Source organism: Triticum urartu, chromosome 3A, assembly GCF_056163025.1.
Source record: "Triticum urartu cultivar PI428250 chromosome 3A, HENAU_Tu73, whole genome shotgun sequence".
Taxonomy (NCBI): Eukaryota; Viridiplantae; Streptophyta; class Magnoliopsida; order Poales; family Poaceae; genus Triticum; species Triticum urartu.
The window spans coordinates 721,908,887-721,930,630 of record NC_141875.1 but is presented as its reverse complement, the minus strand read 5'-3'; the positions used below and the strand labels follow the sequence as shown (position 1 = coordinate 721,930,630).

The 21,744-nt window shown below is 45.1% G+C and overlaps 1 pseudogene; it reads left to right on the top strand.

Moving 5' to 3' along the window:
* The first annotated feature begins 9,066 nt into the window (after positions 1-9,066).
* On the top strand, positions 9,067-11,611 carry LOC147982174 (uncharacterized; annotated as a pseudogene).
* Positions 11,612-21,744: the final 10,133 nt, after the last annotated feature.

Sequence of the window (21,744 nt, the reverse complement as noted above, 5' to 3'; positions counted from 1 at the left end):
TATATGATGCAAGAGCAATATCAGATGTCCATGATGGATGAGCTGAAGTTCTTCCTTGGTCTTCAAATATCTTCGGCATCTTTATATCTCAAGAGAAATATCTCAAAGATTGCCTAAAGAAGTTTGGTATGCAAGACTGCAAAGGCTTCACGACGCCAATGCCAGCCAAACATCATCTGGGTCCCAACGACAATGGTAAAGAGTTCGATCAAAAGGTATACCGCTCCATGATCGGTTCTTTACTTTATCTATGTGCATCTAGGCCAGATATTATGCTTAGTGTTTGCTTGTGTGCTCGATTCCAAGCGGCACCAAAGGAATCACATCACTGAGCTGTGAAGCGAATTCTTCGATATTTGGCTTACACCCCAACTCTAGGATTATGGTATCCAAAGGGCTCAGAGTTTGATCTAGTTGCATTCTCGGATGCTGATTATGCTAGTGACAAGGTGGATCGCAAGTCTACATCAGGCACATGTCATTTTCTGGGACGATCACTTGTATATTGGTCTTCAAAAAAGCAGAACTGTGTATCTCTCTCCACTGCTGAATTTGAATACATTGCTGCTGGATCTTGCTGCGCTCAGCTTCTGTGGATGAAGCAAACACTCAAAGACTATGACATTCATCTGAAGCAAGTGCCACTCTACTGCGATAACGAAAGCGCCATCAAGATCGCCAACAACCCAGTTCAGCACTCGAAGACAAAGCACATTGAAATTCGTCATCACTTTCTCAGAGATCATGTTGTGAAGGAAGATATTGATATCATACACGTCAACACTGAAGAGCAATTGGCAGATATCTTCACCAAGCCCTTGAATGAGAAGAGATTTTGCAAGTTACGGTGTGAGCTAAATATCTTGGAATCCTCAAATGTCCTGTGATCAGGCACACATCCTAACACTTATGCATATTGATGACTTAGATGTGCAACACACGAAGTAAAGTATATCTTCAATCAATGAAGACATGCATTCTAAGTGTGAATACATTAATGTGGAATTTGACTTCGGAGCGCCACGATAATTGTGCGTCGTGTCTGAGTCTAATACTTCCTATATGGTGGGTAACGCCACCACCAAATTCTTCTGTTTGAAGTGTTTGCCCATGACGTTCCATTTGCTATGTCTTCACATTTTGTTTGTCTTCATTCTCAACTTGTCTTCATGATTATCTTCACTATGTTGGTTTGGTTGTCCTCCTCACTTATATATATACATATAGTAGTGTTATGTCCTCTACAGCATTCACTTATAGCTATGTCTTCTTGTTGAAACTTTTGAACTAAGTGAATGTGATCGGACCCTAACCTCTCTATGCTTTCTATCTCAAATTCTATCTCTCCAAATCATATGCATTCTCTTGGAACTATCGAATGTCTTCTCTGCGTCCTTGTCAGCAGAAGATACAGAGACAAACATTAAGTCCGCTTTCAATGCTAATTCCTTCACCTGAAACCCGAAGAAGTGGGAACGACCACCCGACAATCCAGGCGTGCGTGGGAACGTGGAACAACCTCCGATATGTTGCATGACGGCCACGTGTCCTTCAGATGTGAATCGCCAGGGGCACCTGTGTAATAACATTGTGCCGTCCCTGTCCCTATAAATACATGCCTCACCACAGTCATCATCCTTTCTTCCACTCTCGCACGAACCCTAGTGCCACCGCTAGCCCTCGATGACACCGGCGACGAAGCTCTTAGCTGCCGTGACCTCTCCGACGCCGTCTTCACGCCGGCCGCGGACATCATCTTCTCCGCCGTGGCCGTAGGTGTCCTCCGTCGCCAAGTTAGGGCACGGACGATCGAACTGCTCGGCCTCCTCTTCCACTCCGTCTAGAAGTTCTTCGTGTGGTAAATAAAACTTCCTTTTTACGGCCCCTTTGATCCTATAGATTCATCACTTTCTACCATAAGAACTTTCTGTTCACACAAGATGGATCTATTTCATACTGTATCTCATTATATGCCTAGTATGTTCACTTATGCTTCACAAAGTAGTTAGATTCCTTACTTGTACTGATCCGTGGATTCATACAAATCTGGAACCAACTCCTTATCTATGAGTGAATGTCTTCGCACGATGAGGTCAATGTCTTCTAAACTGATTTATCTTCAAAATCTTCTGAGAATGCATATGACCTCTTCCCCTTCCCTCGCACCTTAATGCTGTCACAGGTACATGTCCGTGGAAGAATCCCTTGGTTCCCTCGCACCTTGCATTCATTTGCAGAATTCTTACAGTATCATATAAATTCTCCCGAAGCCAGTTCCTGTTTGTCCAGCAAGCGAAAGCCTTTGAAGCCTTTGAACGTGTTGAAGCCATTCAGTTTGAAGTTCATGGCTGCAAAGAAATCAGTAAGGAAGGGTGGCAGACAGCGTCGTGGGGGAACATCAAGAGATTTGCCTGATGACCTCTCAGAGCTTTACAAGACAGATCCTGAAGAGGATTACAATCAGCGCAAGACCAGAATCCAATGGATTCGAAGATATTGGGCAGAACAATGGTTCAAATACCGGTTTGTGACCCAGGAATATGCTGAGAAAAATGCCATCAAGCGACCTTGGGGAGACATCCTATACAAAAATCTTCAACCCAGGTCCAGAGACGAAGCCATTGAACAAGGCTTCTATCCCTGCATGGTTCAAGGACCACAGCCTGCAGATGCACACCCATCGTCACTACTCTGGTGTCGTGACAACAATCTGTTCAAACGCAACTTCCAATTTGCCAAGAATTCATCTAAGCAAAACAAGAAGTCATTGGGACTAGACTTCAACCCTGGCCCTTCTGCTCCCCGTGCCGATGACACCCGCGAAGCTGAACCCAATCTTGTTGGGCCCTTCTACAATCTGGAAGGTCTCATCACTCATATCTTAGTTCAAGGGACAGCAGTGGATGAGCTTGCAGATGACGATGAATCTGATGAAGCGCCTGCACCACCGAAGCCACAGAAACAGAAGAAGCCTAAAGCTTCAATGCCTGCCTCAACACCGAAAATCTCACGGGCGAAGCCACTGGCTACTGCACCTCCTGAAGACAGTGTGAAGTCTGAAGATTTGTCACGCATCTCCAAGCCCTCGAAAGTTAAGATGCCTCTGCAACACACCAGCCAAGAATTGACTGCTGCTGCTATCCTGCGCAATGATGCCATTGATCTGTCCAGCGATGAAGATCTTGCAGATGACGCTCTTGAGCAACTGACCAAGAGCAAAGAAGAAGCAGAAATCTTCAATGATTTGCCTCTCTTTGATGTGTCAATCATCCACAACTTCATCGATGAGTGGTTTGACACGCCCAATCTCAGCTTTGAAGATCTGCAACTTCCAATTGGCCTCAGTGTCGCCTTCCATGGCGCCATTGCTTCAGAGCTAGCTTTAGCTCAGCGCATCGTTGAACTGAAGCAAAAGATCAAGTTTGAGAAAGCTCATTTCAAGAAGCATATGGCCAAGCTCAGTGTACAAGAGGTGAAGAACTTCAAGATTATGCTGCACGAGCTCAAGGAAGCCTTTCTCAAGAAACATGCAGAAGCTCAAGGTTCTCGTGAGCGCATGAAGAGCCTGGCTGACAAGTGTGTGCAAGCCTACAATGAGGCTGAGAAGCGCAAGTGAAAGTGCGTTATATCGACTAGAGGGGGGGTGAATAGGTGATTTTTATGAAAGTCTTCAAAACGTGGGAGTTATGAAGACAAACAGCGAAGATTTTGCCTATTACTATGCAGCGGAAGTTAGATTACACTAGGCAAGCCATGGTCGAGTATTCAATAGAGTGAAAGCACAAAGACAAACAGCTGCAGTGTAATAAGGATCAGGTAGGAAGAAGTTATGAAGCCAAACAGATCATACATTCACGTTGTGAAGACAAAAGATAGAGCAAGCATGCAATGGCTTCACGATGAGTAACAGTAAAAAAAAGGAAGTGAAGATGAAACCGGTGACTCGTTGAAGACAATGATGTGTTGGACCAGTTCCAGTTGCTGTGACAACTGTACGTCTGGTTGGAGCGGCTAGGTATTTAAACCTTAGGACACACAGTCCCGGACACCCAGTCCTGAACACGCAGCTCAGGACACCAAGTCCTCACCGTATTCTCCTTGAGCTAAGGTCACATAGTCCTCGCCCAATCACTCTAGTAAGTCTTCAAGGTAGACTCCCAAACCTTCACAGACTTTGTTCACTGGCAATCCACGATGTCTCTTGGATGCTCAGAACGCGACGCCTAACCGTCTGGAGGATTCACAGTCCTCAAGTGTAATAAGTCTTCAGATCACACAGACAAGAAGACTTAAGTGATGCCCAATGTTCTCTGGCTCTGGGTGGTTAGGGCTTTTCTCCTCGCTAGGAATTTTCTCTCAAAGGCTTCGAGGTGGGTTGCTCTCAAACGACAAAAGACGTGCACTGAAATCTGAGCAGCCAACTGTTTATGGTTGTAGGGGGTGGGCTATTTATAGCCACTTGGCAACCCGACCTGATTTGTCCGAAATGACCCTGGGTCACTAAGGAACTGACACGTGTCTCAACGGTCAGATTTCAAACTCTCATGGCAACTTTACTTGGGCTACAAGCAAAGCTGACTTGTTCGGCTCTGCACAAGATTCGCTCTCATGTCTTCACTCGAAGACATAGGTTTTTGGTTTAGGCATCACTTCAGTCATTCTGACTGGTTCTCCTGGACCCCACTTAACAGTACGGTGGTTCCTATGAATCAACACAAAAGAAAAAGAACTACGAAAGATCTAAGTCTTCGAGCTCCATAGGCTTCATAACGTGTCTTCTTTTGTCATAGTCTTCAATATGAATATCTTCATATACCACCTTTGGCTTCAATGTCTTCATACATTTTTAGGGGTCATTTCTGGTAGTAAAACCGAATCAATGAGGGACTTCTACCCGTGTTATCCTGCAATTCTCACAAACACATTAGTCCCTCAACTAGGTTTGTCGTCAACACTCCAAAACCAACTAGGGGTGGCACTAGATGCACTTACAATCTCCCCCTTTTTGGTGATTGATGACAAACTAGTTGAAGTTTTCAACGGGGAATATAGTCTGTGAAATTGTAAAGGATAAGGAATTTTCTTCATAAGTTTCAAGGGCTCCCCCTGAAGATGTGCATATAAGTTAATTTGCTTTTGGAATGCAAATGCACATGGCAGGTTGTACTTTTGGAGATCCAATTCAGCTTATGATGACAATCCACTATGCATGTGAAAGTATATGAAGATAATGACATGCATAATGGAAAATGGACGTCTGCAGAATGAGATAAGTGCGGAATTTATCGTCGCACATGCGGAATTTATCTTCGCAAACAGGGTGGCAAACAAGTAGCAGACGACCATCGAGTTTTAGTGTTACAACTCAAAGAACCAAATGAAGCAAAAAAACGAGAGTTGTAAGCACGAAGCAAAATATAGCAAAACATAAAGCACCCGCCCATATGGACCCGCTTGAAGACTATCAACCCATATGCTTCTCCCCCTTTTGTCAGCAAGGACCAAAAAGGTTTGAAGACATAGAGTGTCTACTCATTCCCAGGAGTAGCAGGGTCGTTGGAGGTGTTTGGCGGTGCAGAAGAGTTTGGAGGTGCTGAAACAGGTGGCGGTGATGTAGCATCGTCTTCTTCATCAATAATTCTGGCAGTGACTGTGGCAGTAGATGAAGAAAACTCAGAGTCTTCAAGTGATGGTGTGTTGCGCATCACAGCCCTTCTAGGAGGTGTGGTGTCAAACTTGAATCGCTCAGTGAAGCCATCCTCTTCAAGTTCTGATTCAGTACACATCATTGATAGCCCTTTCCATGTACGACGACAGGTTTCATGAGTGACGAAAGCATTCTTGGTGGCAAGATTTCGAAGACGATTAACATCCACCAAGAGGCTTTTCATCTGACGCTTTAGCCAGTCGTGATGCCTATCTTGTTTTTGATGAAGGGCCACAAGAAGCTCTCGGTTATTGAGAACACGAGCGCGCTTCTTGGGTCTTGAAGCAGTTGCACTATCAGTGGCTTCAGTTGAAGCAGGGTGTGGCGCACGTGTAGTGCCAGCCAAAGGATACACCCTGGAGATGGCTTCAACACCTTCATCGTTTTGAGTGAAGCTCTGGTGTTCTGCATTCTGAAGACTCAAAGGTTGCTTGGCAGGCTCAGGATATATAGCTTCAGCAGAGGTATCCACATCTAGCAAGAAGATTCGATGGTTGCGGGCTGAGGGCTGATATGAGATCGCAGAGTGAATCTTGATCAGTCTCATTACCCAAGGAGCATAGAACTTTAAACCAAACAGATCTGAGCCTGATGCAACGAGTTGGCGTATGAAGAAATCCTGTGCGTTGAAGCATTTGCCATGAAGGATATAGAATATCAGAGTCTTCATTGCACCCTCGATCTTGGCATTTGGAGAGTGCCCTTTAATAGGCCAGAGAGTCCGGCGGATAATGTAATAGATGGTTCTGGGCAGGTACTCAAAGTCTTCAACGAAGAACTCTGTTGGATAAGGAGCATCGTGGGGCAATGGCTTCATCATGGAGAGCATCTGACTCATGTTTGGTTCAGGCCTCTGGAATATGCTCTCAAGAGCTTCAGTGTGTAGTGGACAGCCTTCCTCGAAGAGTTCGCCAGGAGTGGGCAGGCCGGTGAGCTCAATGATATCGAATGCATTGGCTTCGTGATGGTCATTGCCGGTCATCCACTCCAGGGCCCAAGTCTTCGGATCTCCGTTGTATCCTTTGATGTGTAGGGTGGCATAGACACTACACCATGCACCAGAATTCCCTACCGTTGTGTGTTGGGAAAAAGTCACTATTGCCGACCCACGGTTGGCCATGAAAGTTTCTAACAGACTGTGGGTCGGGAAAATTATTTACGGTGACACACCGTCGGTCGGGAATGATAAAACATATACCATCGAACTGTCGGTCAGGAATTCCCTTATGGCCCACGGACCATCGGTCGGCAAATAACCCCGACCAATAGTCAGATGCTAAATGGGCCTCGCGCGCGAATGGCCAAATTTTAGCGTGAAGTCTGGCCCAGCCCGCGAAATGTTTTTTTCCCAAATCACTTCAATCCCCACGAGCAGCCAAATCCCTAACATTTCCCCCCAGCCACGCCGCCAAATCCCTAGATCCCAGCCATTCCACCGCCGCCCCACGCCTCCCGCCGGTCGTTCCCCAGGCCGTCCCACGACCTCCGCTACGCCGTCCTGCCCGCCCTGCGCCATCCTGCCAGCCCCGCGCCATCCTGCCTCTGCTGCGCCGCCCCGCGCCGTCCTAACTGCCCTGCGCCGCCCCGCGCCGTCCCGTGCCCATCCATCTCCGCCTTGCGCCGCTCTGCACCGTCATGCCCATCCATCTCCGCCTTGCGCCGCTCTGCACCGTCATGCCCATCCATCTCCGCCCCGCGCCATCCTGCCCGTCCATCGGCGCCCCACGCAGTTTCGTCCTGCCCGTCCATCGGCGCCCCGCGCTCGTCCGTCCGAGTGGCTGCTTCAACTTGTAACCGGGCAGCGTGCGTCTGAGGTACAGCTCCTCTCTCTCTCTCTCTCTCCCCTAGAGGCATGTTGGAGCTCTGGCAGTGGGGATCTTCCGTAGAACGCATGTGGCGGGGACAACTCCGAGGTTCTTTTGAGGAAATGATGATACTAACTCTGCAGCTTCATGTGGAGGCCGAACTGGATCTGTACATATGATTTGAGAACAATGTTTCATTACCGTTAGTTGTGTAAGTACACACGTTTGTCCTGACATTAAAAAAGAAGGAACAGATGCATTTTACATGGTTTATGCCTGAATTGTTACAGGTTCAATGAGCAGGGATCACTCATTAAGTCTAGCAAGTTTCTACATTGTCCTTAGTGTTGTTCAGCATGATCTCGTAAGAGACTTTATATTCAACATCATGGGCTAAAACAAAATTCTGTATACTGAACAACTTTTTACCTTTCATAGGAAGTGGTTTCTCTGACTTGGTGAGATAAGCATCGAGGCTAGATTCTTGTATTTCCTCTTAAGGAAGTTTAGCATCTGAACTCGGGGAGACCTCACGCAGTGTGGATTTTCATCTCTCTGTACATGCGACCTGACTTCATCTCTCTTTTGTTTCTGTTGCAGGTTGCACAGAGAACCATTGTTGGTACCATTGAGCAGAGGAAGAAGAGTAGCAGAATCATTGGTACTTAGTGACCAGCTTGTGGTATTTGATTGTACCTAGCATCATATTTGCCTGAACCAAACACCACCTTGGTGCACAAGGTGTGTGTGGAGTGTCCACTGTTTATTTTTCTTTCAGTATATGATTAGTTGATGGAGTGCTTTTAGTCTGGCTGTTTGATTCAGAAATTATGTGAATAACTTAAATGGTAGATAGATTAGGAGTTAGTGGCTAACAAACAGATATTATTTATGAAATTGGTGAGCTTAATATCTTGTTGGTATTTTGTCACAAATGTGGCTCCAAGATTTATTGAAGTTGTTATCTTAGTATGTTCCTAGCATAACCCAGCCAATGTTGCGTGTGAACATGAATTGAAGGTTTTTCTTAGGCTTCGGCTCTTATGCATTTCTTCCTTCAGGAGGCTACACCGTGGGAGCTCATCTTCAAGAGATCATCCACCGACATGCTTACTGCATCCACTCAAGTGAGTTCCTCTGCCCCACTCAAGTCTAGAGGCCCTCCATGTGTGTGGATGCCATGAATATGTAGAGATACCTCCTTATGTTTGGCACTGATTTTTTTAGTGTGTAATCTGGTTGGTTATTAGGATTCTTGCTACCAACGACTCAACTTCCAGCAGCGGCGCAGTAATCCCCTTCCGTGCTTGTCACGACATCCTCCACTAGTTGGTGAGTCAACCATATCTTTGGTCTGTTTATTTATGGTGGTATCTACCTTTGCTATGTGTACTACCATTGAATTGGTTCTATGATTCTTACTTTCTTTTCCGAGCCATTGTATTTATAGTACTTCAAGTAATTCCTTGCATTCTTTGGTTGTGATATCATCTGTTCAGGATTTAGTGTGTATTTGTAGTGACCAAGTGTGAAGCTAGCTACCATGGATAGAAGTTGGATGGATGCGCCTAGGTATAACGCAGCATATATGTTTTAAATTTCTTAGATGCTGAAACTATATATAACACACTACACATGTACACTTGCATGTAGGCATACAGAGAAGTACTTACAAGGGCTCGCCAAATTCCTAGGCTTTGCATTTAATAAATCATCGGTCGAGAATAAAATCTTATGTCCTTGCAAAAACTGTGTGAACTCATACTGGAGAGAAGAGTCTGAAGTCCGTGAGCACCTGGTATGCGAGGGATTTGTAGATGGCTACAAACAGTGGATGTTTCATGGAGAACGTGTCTCTTCTTCTTCCATTCCTCCAAATCTAGATGAGGGTGACGATAGGGATGAGGGCGATGATATATCTGATTTGCTACGAGACCTTGCTGCTGGTTTGGATAAAGGGGGGATCTTGAAGATGATTGTGGTTTAGATCAGGATGACTCTTTTCTAGAATCTCTCCACAAACTTGAAGCTGATTCTAGACAAGAGCTATATCCAGGCTGTAAGAATTTCTCAAAGCTTCGTTTCCTAGTGAGACTTCTTCACACCAAACTTCTTGGAGGGTGGTCTGATAGAAGTTTTGATCTGCTGTTAGATCTACTAAAAGATGCTTACCCTCAGTCCGCAATACCCCAAAAGTCCAATGAAGCTAAAAAACTAGTCAAATGCCTAGGACTTGGGTATGTTAATATCCATGCATGTGAAAATGATTGCATTCTATTTTGGAAGAACAATGCCAATGCCAATTCATGCCCAGAATGTAAGGCTTCAAGATGGAAATCTGAAAGGAAGAGTGCAGATGGGAAACGTGTCCACAAGGTTCCTAAGAAGGTTCTTCGTTACTTCCCAATAAAGAAGAGGCTTCAAAGGTTGTTTGTGTGTTCCAGAACTGCGGCTCTTACAAGATGGCATGCAGAAGAGCGCACACAAGATGGCTTGATTAGGCATCCTAAAGATTCCCTCCTTTGGAAAGATTTTGATGAAAAAAATAAAGATTTTGCAAAAGACAGCAGAAATCTTAAGCTTGTAGTATGTGCCGATGGTTTTAATCCATTTAGATCCATGAATCTCAGCTATAGCATTTGGCCAGTATTATTGATTCCTTATAACTTTCCACCCTGGATGATTATGAAGCAATCAAATTTCATCCTATCACTGTTGATTCCTGGCAGAAATTCACCTGGTAGTGATATTGATGTCTATCTTGAGCCACTAGTTGATGATATGGTAGATATGTTTCTTGATGGTGTTAGGACCTATGATGCTTCAACCGAAGAGTATTTTCAGTTGCATGCTGCCATAATATGCACAATTACGGATAAACCGGGTCTTGGGTCTTTGGTTGCCTGTGCTTCCTCTGGAGAAGGAGCTTGCCCTGAATGCCACTCTCAATTATGTTCTCTTAGGCTAAAATATGGTAGCAAGACTTGCTATATGGGGCATCGTAGGTTCTTATGTGCAGATCACCCCTTGAGGTATGATACACGCACATTTGGTGACATAGAACGTGGGACAGCACCCATTCCACTTTCCGGTAGGCAAATCTTAGAGCTAACAGAAAATATGCAAACCAAGTTCGGGAAGGATCCTATAACGAAGAAGCCTAGAACTAAGAAATGCAAGAAAGGGGATCCGCTAATCATTTGGAAAAGAAAGTCTATTTGGTTTAAACTACCATATTGGAAGGATTTGAAGATGCATCATGCTGGAAGGGCATCCGCTAATCAGTTGAAATGGAAGGGCGTCGAGAAGCTGAAAATCGCTTTAACATGCTGGAGGGGCATGTGCTACAAATGCAGGAACAGATGAACCGAATGGAATTGATGTTAGCTTCACAAGGAGGGCATAATCTGGAAACTCCTAGCTCGCAGCACGGTTCCAATTCTCGACAAGTAATGAACTATTTCCACATCTTTTCATTGCATCAATAATCCATCTTCCATGCACTAACTCTATTTCTGTTTGATAGAACTCAAGAGCTGAAGCTGAGGATAATAACGATGGTGAAGAAGATGATGAACAGGATGATGAAGAACCATTTGTTCATAGAAGAGTTGTTGCAAAGCCCCCTTCAAGAAGCTCATCAGCCTATGAAGATGAAAGCCTTGTAATCTTCTCATCCTTACCTATATGTTGAAATTTTATTTTGTTTCATGTTTCTAAAATAATCATTGATTCAGATTGGTATGGATGTGCTTCTATATGCATGGACTGGTCCTGAAACTCCTGTTGCTAAGGAAACAATTATCTCAGTTGACCCAGACACTATTGTGGGCGGAGAGCCCCTTGGACTAGGAACTTATGAGGTTCTTGTCAATGTTGCGATCAGAAGGGATGCTACTTTGCCTTTTGAAGATGAAGGTTTACAAATTATCGGTGATGCTGTCACAAGGTCCATTGCATGGCCATCTAGCAAGGTAATCACCAACATTGTGTGTTTTGTCCACTTATCTCGAATTGTTTGATGCGTGATACTGACTCATGATCACTTTGCTAGATGAAACCCTACAAACCTGGGGCATGTTCCTCGTCACGCCGCTAAGGTATATTTGAATCATGAGCTAGTATTTATTTTTTGAGCTACAAAACCAGGGATCGAAATGAACTTAACCAGACCCTTGTATCTTCTTCTTCCTCATGATAGTTGTTATCTAGCTCTGTACATTGAGCAGTAACGATCAATGCTGGTCTATCTTCTCTTATTTTCAATACCTGCCTAGTTCATTGCCACTTCTTAATGTACAGTTCATAGCTTACATGGTTTAGTAAAAATACAAGGAAATAATAATGTGATGCAAAAGGTGCTCTCATGTCCATGCAATTGTTTACAAGAGTAATTGTCCGAACATGCTAATTTTTTGCCTTATGTCCAGATGATGGAAATACAACTTAATTATGTTGCCCGTGATATTGCCCGGCTGCGATGAACCTCCGCAGGTATAATTTCTTCCCAATCCCCCATCGCTTTCTGTTCTAGTCCTGTGCTTGCTGCCGTCGCTGATCTAGATACTCATTTCTCTGCTCCAAGTTCAGTTATCTATCTGTGCTGGGCTGGTTCAGGTTGATTCAGTTTGATGCTTTTGCTTGTTGCGTCGGCGTCAGGCTATGAGTTGTTATGCGCGATCTAATTATCCGATTCTTGCATACATTTCATGTCATGGTGTCACAGAGTAGATATGATGAGGAACAGAGTAGAAGCTAGAGTTCTGTTTCTTGTGCTAGGTCGGTTCAGTCGGCTTGAGTTTCATTTTTTCGCTCATCGTATCGTGTAGGCATCGAGCTACGGATTGCACCATGGGACCTAACTATTCAGTACTTGCATACATGTCATCGTGTTACATCCTAGCTAGAAATGACGAGGAACAGAGTATGAGCTAGAGTTTTCCTTCCGTGGGATGGGAGCAATAGCATGGGCTTGGCAGTAAGAGCCGTCTATGCCTGCCTTGTGTAGAGCGTCCCTGGTAGCTAGGTTAGCAAAGTAGATCACATACTTGCTATGCATAATTGGTTACTGGCTTGGCGCCTAGCGCTAGATGGCCGGATGGCCGTTGGCGCGCGAAAAGTTCACCGTTTCGCGCTCCAGCTCGTCCCTGCTGCTGCTTTATATTGCAAAATAGTACCAGGTGTTGCTCCGAGTACACCTCTATATTGCTCATATTTCCTGAAATATACTTCATGGTCACGTTGCATCAAGGCTTTATGATGTCCAACACAGCAAAGATCTAATTAACACATGTTGTGGCATTGTTCTGAACTTGAGCTATTTTTTGTAACACTAAAATCCCATAGTTTTTTACTGCCAATTGCCCTAGATGCTTTATACAATTATTGTTTTTGCCATTGTCTCTGAATGCATGCTCACCATTACATTTTTATCCTTTGTAGAAAAGACATACAAAAGGAGCAGGAAGGAACCAGGAAGATGTCAGTTTGCATCAGCTAGAGATTTTCTGTAATGGAGCAAAAACAATGTGTCTTTTAGGTCTCATTTTGTAAACCTATATGTCATCTTGTCACCTGGGTATTTTGTGTAATGGAGCAAACAATGAATATTGGAGATGCATCTATCATTTTGTAAACCTGTTGGGTGATTCGGTCGTTGAACCGTAAATGTTTCCTTTATTTGTGAGAAGTAATTAATAGGTTATCCTTCTTTGGTCATGATTTAATATTTTCGGAGTACATGCAAGTTCTGTAACTTGACTAATATCATATTATAATGAGATATGCAACTTGATTTTGGTTGACATTGTATTGAAAGGCAGATGGGAAATCAAGGGTACGTGCTATCAAATTGTTGGTTGGCAAAACAAAACAGCATCCTATTGTTGGTCGGCAAAGGCTCATGCTAGGACCAACGGAAAGTCGGTCGGCAAAAAAGACACCATCGCACAGTTGGTCGGGAAAGGTTCAGGATAGGGGCAGCAAAAAGTCGGTCAGCAAAGACTGTACTGTCAAACGGTCGGTCGGGAAAGCTTCAAGAGCAACACCAGCTGAAAATCGGTCGGGAAAGATTCCGGGGTAGGCCATCAGAAAGTCGGTCGGCAATTAGGTTTATAGGCGTCCAACTGTCGGTCGGGAAAGACATGTCGGTCGGGAAAAGGTTTTCCCGTCTGGACTTACCCCAACAGACGCTGTCGGTCGGCAATACTTTTTCCCGACCGACTGTGTGTCGGCAGACGCTGTTTTTCCGACCAACCTGTTTGTTGGGGATGTGGTGCTGTGGTGTAGTGAGAATTGCAACAGAAGCTCTTCATTCCAGTGCTCTTCATCAGTTATAAACTGCAGCGGACCCACTTGCTTGAAGCAATCTAGCGCTTCCTCTAAGCAGGGCAGACCAGCAATGGCTTCAACATCAAGGCGCTTGTGCGGGAAGATGCGACCTTGGTTGTATAGGATGCATGAATAGTAGCTGCGCTGAGGATAGCTCCAGAACCTATCTGATGAAATCCTTTCCCTTGAATAGGGGTTCTTGGAGCTGTTGAAGAACGTATTGTCTGCCTTGAAGCTATTGATGTCAAAGGAGCCAGGTGCTGATGCAGGACCTGGGAACCTTGGCAACCTTGGGACTGGCTTCTGGACATGAGGCCTGTGCTCAACATGGTAATCAAATTGAGGACCTGCAGCAGACTCAGGAACAGAAGTGTCTGGATCGGTAGCTTCGCTGTCTGCTGAAGCTTTTGGTGGGGAGGGCTCCACATTGGCTTCAGTGTTGGTTGTGGCAGCCTCAACATTTTCAGCCTTCGCTTGACTAGCTGGAGGGTCAGTCACAAGCACGTTCTCCTGGAGAACTGCTTCTTGGTGGAGCATAGGAGTAGGCTCTTATGGTGCGTCTTCTGCGGCTGATGCAGCCGGAATGTCTTCAGCATAGACTTGAGGCCTTGGACCTTTGCGAAGCCTGCGGAATGCAGACGACGCCTGTGGGGTTGGACCTTTGCGAAGCCTGCGGAATGCAGACGACGCCTGTGGCGTTGGACCTTTGCGAAGCCTGCAGAATGCAGACGACGCCTGTGGGGTTGGAGTGGGCTGGGCCTCATTGTCTTCTTCCTCTTGAGGGCGATCCGCCCATGACGCATCTTGTGCAATTGGCGTTAGAGGACGACCAATGCTGATGAGTTCGCTTTGTTCATACTGAGGAAGGACTGCATCATCTTGTACATTGTCCTGATGACCAATGTCTTTAGCAGCAATGGGGTCGGCTTCTGGTATGTCTTCAGCTTCAGGAGCCTCTGTGGAAGCAGGCTCATGAACTGTCAGTTGTCGTTCTGCGTTAGGGTGAACCATTGAGATAGGTTCAACTATCAAGGGCTCTGTGGGAGCAGCCCGAGATTTCTTGATCTTTCGCTTCTTCTTGCTGGGGGCAGTAGGAGAGGCTTCAGAGCTTTTCCTCTTCCTGGCTTCAGCCTCAGCAGTTCTTGTCTTCTTGAGCTCTGAAGCTGTTGACTGGCTCTTTGGCTTCGAGCCAGTCGTTGCAGTTGGGAAGACAACTGGAACTGCTTCTTGCCTAGGTGCCTCTGGTTCAGCCATAGCAGGCTTCTTCTTCTTCTTCGCGGCCATCTTGGGGTCGATGCCAGGACGCCCAAGTGCCTTGCGCTTCTCAGCCTCATTGTAGGCTTGTACACATCTTTCAGCCAGAGACTTCATCCGCTCACGTGAGCCCTGAGCTTCTGCATGCTTCTTCAGAAAATTTTCCTTGAGCTCATGCAACATGGTCTTGAAGCTCTTCACTTCTTGCACGCTGAGCTTGGCCATATTCTTCTTGAACTGAGCCTTTTCATGATCAATTTTCTGCTTCAGTTCAACAATGCGCTGGGCAATGGCAAGTTCTGAAGCAATTGCGCCTTGGAAGGCGACGCTGAGGCCAACAGGCAGCTGCAGATCTTCGAAGCTGATGTTTGGTGTGGCAAACCATTCGTCGATGAAGTTGTGGATGATGGCGACATCAAAGAGAGGCAAATTGTTGAAGATTTCAGCTTCTTCTTTGCTCTTGATGAGCTGCTCTAGAGCGTCATCTCCAAGATCTTCATCACTTGACAGATCAATGGCTTCGCTGCGCAGAATGGCAGCAGCTGTGAGCTCTTTGCTGGTGTATGGCTGAGGCACCTTGGCCTTCTGGGGCTTGGAGACGCGGGATACGTCTTCAGACTGCACACTGTCTTCAGGAGGTGCAGTTGCCAATGGCTTCGCCCTTGAGATTTTTGATGAAGGGGCTGGCTTTGAAGCTTTTGGCTTCTTCGACTGCTTTGGCTTCGGTACAGCAGGAGCTTCATTAGACTCAGAGTCAGATGGAGGGTCATTCACGGCAGTCCCTTGGACTAAGATGCGGGTGATGAGGCCCTCAAGATTGGCATACGGACCGATGATATTGGGTTCTGCGTAGCGTGTGCCATCTGCCCTTGGTGCTGAGGGACCAGGGTTGAAGTCTAACCCCAACTTCTTCTTGTTCTGCTTCGCTGATTGTTGGGCAAACTGGAAGTTGCGCTTGAATAGATTGTCGTCACGACACCAGAGTAGTGACGACGGATGTGCATCATCAGGCTGTGGCCCACGAACCATGCATGGATAGAAGCTTTGGGCAATAGCTTCATCTCTGGACCTGGGTACAAGGTTTTTGTATAAGATGTCTCCCCACGGTCTTTTGATGGCACTTTTCTCAGCATACTCTTGGGTTGTGAAGCGGTATTTGAACCATTGTTCAGCCCAATAGCGTCGAATCCATTGGATTCGGGTCTTGCGCTGCGCATAATTCTCTTCAGGATCTGTTTTATACATTTCTGCCAGGTCTTCAGGCAGATCTTTGGAAGTTCTTTCACGTCGCTGTCTGCCCCCCTTCCTTGCTGCTGCTTCTGAAGCCATAAACTTTAACTTGAAAGGCTTCAAAACTTTCAAAGGCTTCAAAGGCTTTCTTTTGCTGGACCAACAGGAACTCGCTTCAGGAGAATTTATGTGATGCTGTAGGAATTCTGCAAATGAATGCAGACTATGAGAACCGAAGGATTCTCCCATGGACATGTACCTATGACAGCATTAAGGTGCGAGGGAAGGGGAAGAGGTCATATGCATTCTCAGAAGGTTTTGAAGATTAATCAGTTTAGAAGACATTGACCTCATCGTGCGAAGACATTCACTCATAGATAAGAAGTTGGTTCCAGATTTGTACGAACCCACAGATCAGTACAAGTGAGGAATCTAACTACTTCATGAAGCACAAGTAAATATACTAGGCATGTTATGAGATGTAGATTGAGAGATCTAACTTGTGTGAAGATAAACTTCTTATGGTATAAAGTGACAGAACCATGAGATCAAAAGGGGCTGTAAAAAGAAGTTTTATTTACCACACTTGGAACTGCTAGACGGAAGTGGGAGATGATGCCGAGCAGTTCATTCCTCCGTTCCCTAACTTGGCGACGGAAGACACCTACGGCGACGGCGGAGAGAACGATGTCCGCGGTCGGCGTGAGGACGGCGTCAGAGAGGTTGCGGCAGCGAAGCGCTTCGTCGCCGGCGTCGTCGAGAGCTAGCGGTGGCGCTAGGGTTCGTGCGAGGGTGGAAGAAGGAGATAATGACCGCGGTAAGTGTGAATTTATAGGCACAGGGGCGGCACTGTGCTATTACACAGGTGCCCCTGGCGATTCGCATCTGAGGAACGCGTGGCCAGTTTGCGGAGGTTTGGGGTTTGTTCCACGTCCCACGCACGCCTGGATTGTCGGGCGGTCGTTCCTGCTTCTCCGGATTTTATGTGGAGGAATGAGCATTTAAAACGGACTTTATGGTTGTCTCTATATCTTCTGCTGAGAAGGACGCAGTGAAGACATTTGACAGTTTCAATAGAATGCATATGACTTGGAGAGACAGAGTTTGAGATAGAAAGCATAGAGAGATTAGGGTCTGATCACATTCACTTAGTTCAAAAGATTCAACCAAGAAGACATAGCTATAAGTGAATGCTGTAGAGGACAGAACACTAGTATGTATACATCTATATAATCAACGTAGTGAAGATAATCATGAAGACATGTTGAGTTCGAAGCCAAACCAAATGTGAAGATATTGCAAGGTAACGCCATGAGTGAAACACTTCAAAATAGAACGTTTGGTGGTGGCGTTACCCACCGTATAGCAAGTATTAGACCCAGACACGGCGCACAATTATCGTGGTGCTCCGAAGTCAAATTCCACATTAATGTATTCACACTTAGAATGTATGTCTTCATTGATTGAAGATATACTTTACTTTGTGCGTTGCACATCTAAGTCAGCATATGCATAAGTGTTAGGATGTGTGCCTGATCACAGGACATTTGAGGATTCTAGGATATTTAGCTCACACCGTAACTTGCAAAATCTCTTCTCATCCAAGGGCTTGGTGAAGATATCTGCCAATTGTTCTTCAGTGTTGACGTGTATGATATCAATGTCTTCCTTCACAACATGATCTCTGAGAAAGTGATGACGAATTTCAATGTGCTTTGTCTTCGAGTGCTGAACTGGGTTGTTGGCAATCTTGATGGCACTTTCGTTGTCGCAGTAAAGTGGTACTTGCTTCAGATGAATGCCATAGTCCTTGAGTGTTTGCTTCATCCACAGAAGCTGAGCGCAGCAAGATCCAGCAGCAATGTATTCAGATTCAGCAGTGGAGAGAGATACACAGTTCTGCTTCTTTGAAGACCAACATACAAGTGATCGTCCCAGAAAGTGACATGTGCCTGATGTAGACTTGCGATCAACTTTGTCACCGACATAATCAGCATCCGAAAATCCAACCAAATCAAACTCTGAGCCCTTTGGATACCATAATCCTAGAGTTGGGGAGTGAGCCAAATATCGAAGAATTCGCTTCACAGCTAAGTGATGCGACTCCTTTGGTGCCGCTTGAAATCGAGCACACATGCAAACACTAAGCATAATATCTGGCCTAGATGCACATAAATAAAGCAAAGAACCAATCATGGAGCGATATACCTTTTGATCGAACTCTTTACCATTGTCGTCAGGACCTAGATGATGTTTGGCTGGCATTGGTGTTGTGAAGCCTTTGCAGTCTTGCATACCGAACTTCTTCAGGCAATCTTTGAGATACTTCTCTTGAGATATGAACATGCCATTGTGTTGTTGTCATATTTGAAGACCAAGGAAGAACTTCAGCTCCCCCATCATGGACATCTGATATTGCTCTTGCATCATATATCCAAACTCTTCACTGTACTTCTGATTGGTGCAGCCGAAGATAATGTCATCCACATATATTTGGCACACAAACAGTGCACCATCATATGTCTTCGTGAAAAGAGTGGGATCCAGGGAACCAGGTATGAAGACTTTGCTCTTCAGGAAGTATTTGAGTGTGTCATACCAGGCCCTAGGGGCTTGTTTGAGGCCATACAGTGCCTTGTTGAGCTTGTATACCATGTCAGGATGTTTTGGATTTTCAAAGCCAGGCGGTTGTGCAACATACACTTCTTCTTCAATCTTGCCATTGAGAAAGGCACTTTTCACATCCATCTGATATAGAAGTATGTTATGATGATTTGCATAGGCCAGCAGAATGCATATGGCTTCAAGCCTAGCCACGGGAGCAAATGTTTCATTGTGGATTAGGACGCTTAACCAGTTCCCATACATTATTCAGCTCAAACTGTTGAAGCTCTTCTTGCATAGCTTGAATCCATTCAGGTTCCATGAAGGCTTCTTCAACTTTCTTGGGTTCTGATATTGAGACGAATGCGAAGTGCCCACAGAAATTTGCTAGCTGAGTTGCCCTTGAACGAGTGAGTGGACCAGGTGCATTGATGCTGTCAATTATTCTGTCAATCTGCACTTCATTGGCAACACGAGGATGTACAGGGCGAAGACTTTGCTCTTGCTGATCTGTGTTGTTGTTGGGAGGAATGTCTTCAGGCTGAGCATTGTCTTCATGTTGATCAGGTGCTGAGATGATAAGTTCTTCTTCAGGATGAGCTTCAGAAGGTATAATCTCTCCAGTTCCCATTAGCTTGATTGATTCACTAGCTGGAATCTCATCTAGCACATTTGGCAGTTGCTCTCTTTGTGAACCATTTGTCTCATCGAACCGCACATCCACTGTTTTAACCACTTTGTAATGAAAGATATTGAAGACTCTGTAGGAGTGCGAATCCTTTCCATATCCAAGCATAAAGCCCTCATGTGCTTTTGGTGCAAACTTTGAGGTGTGGTGTGGGTCCTTGATCCAGCACCTTGCGCCAAATACTCTGAAGTAACTGACATTTGGCTTCTTGCCAGTTAGGAGTTCATAAGATGTCTTGTTCAGAAGCTTGTGAAGATAAACACGATTGATTGTATGGCATGCAGTGTCAATGGCTTCAGTCCAGAATTTTCTTGGAGTCTTGTATTCATCTAGCATTGTTCTGGCCATCTCAATGAGTGTTCTATTCTTGCGTTTGACGACGCCATTCTGCTGTGGCGTGTACGGAGCTGAGAATTCATGTGTGATGCCCAAGGTATCAAGATATGTATCAAGGTCAGTGTTCTTGAATTCAGTGCCATTGTCACTTCTGATGTGTTTTATCTTGGCGCCAAAATTGTTCATAGCACGATTGGCGAAGCGTCTGAAGACATCCTGCACTTCAGTCTTGTAAAGGATTATGTGCACCCAAGTATATCTAGAGTAATCATCAACAATGACGAAGCCATAGAGGCAAACAGTAGTAGTAAAAGTTGAGTAGTGAGTGGGGCCGAAAAGATCCATGTGGAGCAGTTCAAAGGGTTGAGTAGTAGTCATGATTGTCTTCGAAGGATGTTTTGCCCTTGTCATCTTCCCTGCTTCACAGGCACCGCATAAGTGATCTTTCTTGAACTTGACGCCCTCGATGCCTATGACATGCTTCTTCTTCGCAAGGGTGTGGAGGTTCCTCATGCCAGCATGCCCAAGCCTCCGATGCCAAAGCCAGCATTCTGAAGCTTTTGCAAGAAGACATACTGCAAGTTGTGGCCCTGCTGAGAAATCTACCATGTACAGATCATCTTTTCGATACCCTTCAAACACTAGAGACTTGTCAGATTCCATTAGTACTAGGCAATGATATTTTCCAAACATTACGATCATGTTCAAATCGCAAAGCATTGAGATAGACATTAAGTTGAAGCCAAGGGATTCAACAAGCATGACTTTATCCATGTATTGATCCTTTGAGATTGCAACTCTACCTAGACCCAATACCTTACTTTTACCAGTGTCAGCAAATGTGATGTGGCTCTTGTCGGATGGACGTAAGGTTGAGTCCATAAGAAGGCTTCTTTTGCCAGTCATGTGATTTGTACACCCACTGTCAATAATCCATTCTGAAGACTTTGAAGTCGCTGGTGTCGTACCCTACAGTGCAGTTAGGCGGATAGGCTTCACGAAGAGAATTGTGAAGCAAAAACATTTGACGAACCAGTGGGTTATGAAAACTTAGATCCAGATTAGGACTAATAGGGAGAGTAGCATGCGATTCAGGAACGAAGTACATAATGATGCCATTCGGGCATTTTATCTTGCGCCCTACAAGATTTTTAAGGTCCCCAGCAATAGCGTCAGAAGATTTTGTTTTTCTGCTGGAGACCTTTCCCTGCAAAAGAGAGTTAAGCTTTCTTAACCACCCACATCTTCAAGGGTGGCTTAGAAGCAATAAGTCTAAGTGCAGCATCTGAGAATTTTGGCTTTGAAGCCTTAGCAAACAGTCTTGCAGGTGGACAATAATACTCATAGGAATAAGCAGAATAATTTTTGGTCATATGAACATGACGGTTCGATGAACCGCTTTCATATTCATATGCCTGAGTATGGTTTCCCTGCAAAAAATTTGCGTTAGTGTGACTCAGGTGAGTCCTCTGTTTGTATGAAGCCTTTGGACCGTATGAAGCCTTTGGTCTGAGGTTTGTCTTCTTCAAGTGAGGTGTCATGAAGACATTCACAGGAAGATTTTCCAGTCACTTTTTCGGAACCCAGATCTTCCTTATAGGCGGTCCATTCCTGTAGTTAGTACCAATGTACCTGTCAAACACTTCACCATTCTGATTCTTAAACAGTTTATAGTTTGCATCAAAGGATTCATCAATAATAATGGGGTTAGCACATGTGAAGCCAGATAAATTGGATGGATCTGCTGAAGGTTCCTTTGCAGCAACCCATGTGGTTTTGGGGTACTGCTC